This window comes from Nomascus leucogenys, chromosome 20 (genome assembly GCF_006542625.1).
Source record: "Nomascus leucogenys isolate Asia chromosome 20, Asia_NLE_v1, whole genome shotgun sequence".
NCBI lineage: Eukaryota > Metazoa > Chordata > Mammalia > Primates > Hylobatidae > Nomascus > Nomascus leucogenys.
The window spans coordinates 3,541,624-3,546,880 of NC_044400.1; the positions used below are offsets into that span (position 1 = coordinate 3,541,624).

Here is a 5,257-nt window from a genome sequence, read left to right on the forward strand (position 1 = left end):
CCAAACTGAACTGAAGTTGGGGAGAGAAAAGAGCAGAAAGATCCCCATCATCATCATGCATAGGGGTTGGCGGCAATGGGAGATGGGAGGAGAATACTGAAAATGGGAATAAGCATAAAGTCTTTTAATAAAATTGCATTATGTATTTTTTTTCAAATGTTTATTTTATGTACAAAGAACTATCGTGGGTTTTCACTGAGTAGATGCCTTGGATAATCTTTTGAAGGAAGATCATTTAGTCCAACTTAATGAAACCGATATCCTTCGCTTACTGACGGAAACACTGGTGGCACATATTGAGGCCATATTTCCAGATCGGACCGTGCCCGTTTGAACAGACACGACAAGAGCAAGAACCCTGGCTGAATTTTCGCGGGTGGCTCCAGCATAGCTGCTGGTGACCCATCTTGCTGTCAGGAGTGCAACAAGGCCAAAGGCGAATTTCATTATTTTTAAATTTTTGTAGAGATGGGGTCTTGCTATGTTCCCCAGGCTTGTCTGAAACTCCCGGCCTCAAGCAATCGCCCGAGCCTGGCCTCCCAAAGTGCTGGAATTACAGGCATGTGCCAGGGTGCCTGGCCTTTTAAAAGGATTTCAGAGTGTTCCCTCCCTGCCTCCCTCACCACACCTTTAAAATCTAGATAGGAAGGCAAGACTGAGAGGTCAGAGAAGAGTTACAAGAGGGAAATGGACAGTGGGAAATGACAAAGGCAAGTTTCACCTAGTCCCTGTTTTCCCGAGCCGAGTCCTGAACGCTGAACTGCAAGGGGAGGTGTGCGAAGCTGTCCTGGATTCGAAAAATACACTGAGCATTCGCGCTTTTGTCCTCTAATCACAGTGAAGTTTGTTTTTTTTTTTTAAGCCAACCATGGTCTAGTCTACCTTAATACTTGGCTGAGTTATACCAGGAGGCTGCTATTTGCAATTGTCACACTTTTCAAATACCTCAGCTGGTGACAAACATGGCTATAATGCAAATGGCCCAGAGCCTCTTCAAAATTGCCAAACGCGAGGTTTCAGGCTGGGACTTGCAGTTACTTTAAATTCTCTCTTTGCTCTGAATTCTGCTCAGTTCAAATGAAATGCATGCATCACACATCAAGAACGACAGGGAGCCATCTGAAATTTCCTGAAACACCTGGTGCCAGGCAGGTTGAGGCAGGCAATCCTGTCATGCTGCCCTTGACGGATTTGTGATAGCATCTTTTTTTGGTCTTTATGTTATTTACTGACAAATTCCAAGTAACGTCAGAGCTGATGAATACAAAACAGCCACTGTGACTGCAATCCTGCCACCACCAAGAGCACAGACTTCAATGGATCCACAGCAGGGCTTTCCAACCAGAAGCGGCATGACCCATTGGGGATTGGAGAAACAAGTCAATGGATCACAACAGCATTTCAAAACAAAATCAAGGAGGATGAAAATGAGAACACCAGAGTTTATGGTTCAGAGAAAACATAAGAACTGTTTTATGAAACTTCAGCTTTAATTACATATGTGTATGTGTGTTTATGTATGTTCTAGGTTTAATATAAAATCCTGTCTCTACTAAAAATACAAAAAAATTAGCTGGGCATGGTGACGAGTGCCTGTAGTCCCAGCTACTCGGGAGGCTGAGGCAGGGGAATGGCATGAACCTGGGGGGCAGAGCTTGCAGTGAGCCGAGATCGCCCCAGCCTGGGCGACAGAGCAAGACTCTGTCTCCAAAAAAAAAAAAAATTAAATTCTTTGTTTACAGTCACGGTCAAAAAAGGTGTGCACAAACAACTGATCTAGAGCCGAGGCTGGAAAATACTGTCTTCAAGCCAAAATCAGCTCACTGCCTATTGTCTCTATGGCCTGCAAGATACGAATGGCTTTAACACTTTGGAATGTTTGGAAAAATTCAAAAAGCAGGATATTTCGTGATGTGTGAAAATGACGTGAAATTCAAATTTCAGTGTCCACAAAGTACTATTGGCACACAGCCACACCCATTTGTTTATGTATTGTCTGTGGCTGCTTTTGGCAAAGTTGAATAGTTGCAACAGACACTTTATGGCCCACAAAGCCTAAAATATTTTCTATCTTTATGGGCAAAGCTTACCGACCTCTGATCTAGAGGCCTCGTTGTTATGATGCATTTTTCTCAAGTCTGTATATCTGTTTAATTTGGTTTATAGAAGAAACAGGGAAAGGATCTGACAGAAGATTGCATTGTGGGATTCTGGGTGTGTCGCGGATACTGCCACTCCTCTCCACATCCCCTGTCCTGTTTTGTGTGCCCCTCCCCTGGCCCCTGTGCCTTCTGTGGCCTGCACCTGTGGCTTTCTGCAGAGGCCTGCCCTTGGAATCTTGGAGCAGTTTTGCCTGCTTATGCAGCAGCTGGAGGTACCCAGGAGTTTAAGCTACTGCAGGCAGGCCTTTGGTCAAGACAGTGGGGTATGAAATGCTAATCCTCTTGCTCATGTTGTGAGGACGGAACTCTGAAGTGTAACTTTCACTCCAGATGTCCCCTGTGGGATCAGGCTGGTTCCCTTTCTCTAAACTTTGCCTGAATCATACCCTTGCTTGAGTTCTCTCCCTTCCCCATCCTGCTTGCCCCATTCTCTTTGGGTTTCCTGAAGCACTTTCTTTGACACTGGGGTTGCACATGCATCTGACTCTGTCAGAGTCCTCTTCTGGGGAGCCCAGCCTGAGAGAGGGGAAGCAGTGGGCAGGTTCATAAAAGGCAACTCTTTCTGACAAAACTTTGGTTTAATGGGTGCTCCCCTATAATGTCTTGCTGAATATGGACACTTCCCACATTGTTTTTGTTTTTCTGAAAGGGAGAAGGTGGTTATTTCATTTAAGATGATTTTGCAATGCTTGTAATTTCAAAGAGCTCTGAGATGAGTCAAGACAATTGGATTCTATTTCCAGTGGATCCACTGGGCAAGCAATAAGCACCATGAAATTCATATTCTCCCATTTGTGGGAGGTAGAGTAGCTAATGTTTAAGCTTTCCCCTAACTTTCTGAGTCTTCTTGTAAAGTGGGTGCTTTAAACCATCTTCTAGATGCTGACTAATCCTGATCAGGGCACCTAACCTGCAAACCTGGTTGAGCTCCAAAATCCAGGTACATCACTCACACAGCAGAGGCGCGGGACCTGGCATTGTGAGTGGACACCAGAGGTACACTGGAGACCCTCCAGGGGACTCAGTGCTCCCCAGCCTCAAGCCTTGACACTGGTTGCCAATCAGCAGCACTCACAGACTTTGCTTTCCAATATGGAGCCAATACCTGCAGTTTTAGGCTTCAAAACCCTGGACTCCCCCTCACCTCTTAATCCTAGCTGGGACTGTGCATATTGGGCTTCCTGTGTGGCACCCAATCTTTGGTCTGTTCCTTTCTGTCTTGGTCATGCTGCATAGCTGGCTGTTTCTGTAGCAGTCCTGTCCATGTATCAAAGCACTTTTTGGTGAGACAAGAGCAACTGAAAGGAACCAGGAGAGGTTCTAGGTAGACACACAAGGGGAGGGAACCCTGTAATGGAAACGGGAGAGCAGGTGAGAAGGTGGGGGACTAGAAGATAGCACACTTTATTTATATCTTGCTCACCATAAAAACTTTAACTGACACATAAAGATATAAAGTATTTTTTCAGCCAGGTCTAAGGATCCCTGGGGATTCTGGACATATTGTCTGAGGCCCACAAGTTCTTTACACAAATAATAACAATAATTATTATTATTTTGAGATGGAGTCTCGTTCTGTCACCCACGCTGGAGTGCAGTGGTGAGATCTCGGCTCACTGCAACCTCCGCCTCCCAGATGCAAGCAATTCTCTGCCTCATCCTCCTGAGTAGCTGGGATTACAGGCACCTGCCACCATGCCTGACTACTTCTTGTATTTTTAGTAGAGACAGGGTTTCACCGTGTTGGCCAGGCTGGTCTCGAACTCCTGACCTCAGTTGATCTGCTCGCCTTGGTCTCCCAAAGTGCTGGGATTACAGACATGAGCCACGATGCCAAGCCCACAAAATTATTTTTAATTTTATCTATTCATTTGGATAGTCATCTCAATGATTAAATATGAAAAAGTCCACCAACTGGATACCAGAAGATGACCACATTCAACTTAAGGCTAGACTCCAATTCTATCGCCCTCGTTTTCTTTTTTTATTTTTTATTTATTTATTTTTTTGATGGAGTCTCGCTCTGTCGCCCAGGCTGGAGTGCAGTGGCACTATCTTGGCTCACTGCAAGCTCCTCCTCCAGGGTTCGCGCCATTCTCCTGCCTCAGCCTCCCCAGTAGCTGAGACTGTAGGTGCCCGCCACTGCGCCTGGCTAATTTTTTTATTTTTTTTTATTTTTAGTAGATATGGGGTTTCACTGTGTTAGCCCGGATGGTCTCGATCTCCTGACCTTGTGATCTGCCCGCCTCGGCCTCCCAAAATGCTGGGATTACAGTCGTGAGCCACCACGCCCAGCCAATCTCCCTCAGTTTCATTTGTGTTTAAAATCTTTGGGAGTCAAGTGAAAACTTACAATGATAGCATTTTATCTTTTTATTTTTCCCACAAAGAAATTAGATTTATCATTTACTTTTAAGTTTGTGTAAACAATCACTATCATATACAAAGTTTCAGATGCTACATGAAAGGATAAAGCAAAGGGAAAAGTCACTCGAAATGCTACCACTCATGCCATAAACACTTTGACCATCCTTCTCTGGTTTTTAAGCAAGCCTGACTGCCATAAGGTTGGCAGGTCTCAGCATCAAAATGATAACTGTCACCCTTACATTGAATTCTTTTCTCGTTATCAAGACAAAGCCTCCCTTTGGCTGTGATAATTTACAGTTGAGTGACATTTTCAAATGCAAAGACTTCAGTTTTTAGAATTATTTAATAAGTTGAGGATTCAAATTAACATCCTGAAAATTAACATAATTAAAACGAGTAATGCACTGCTTTAATTAATGAGGAGTAATGAGAAAAGACCAGAAGCAGACTTAATATGAAGATGATACATTTGGCCTATCTGAAAGTCACAGGACACCATGCTCATACTAGCTTGAACATGTCAATTATAGAAAAGATAGAAAGAATAATATTTGAATTTTGGTTATTTTCTAAATGATATAAATGACTCATTTCCAGCTTTTAGCATTTTCTTTCTACACTTTGACTATGAGCTAACTCTGTGTTGAAACTATGCATTTTTTTCAACATCTACAAAAAATAGAGCAGATTCAGATATTTTTTTCTGTTCCCCCAGAATATTTAAT

At 43.5% G+C, this 5,257-nt stretch overlaps 1 pseudogene; it reads right to left on the reverse strand.

Annotated features, from left to right (window-relative positions):
• Positions 1-235: 235 nt before the first annotated feature.
• Positions 236-406, reverse strand: LOC115831895 (annotated as a pseudogene).
• Positions 407-5,257: the final 4,851 nt, after the last annotated feature.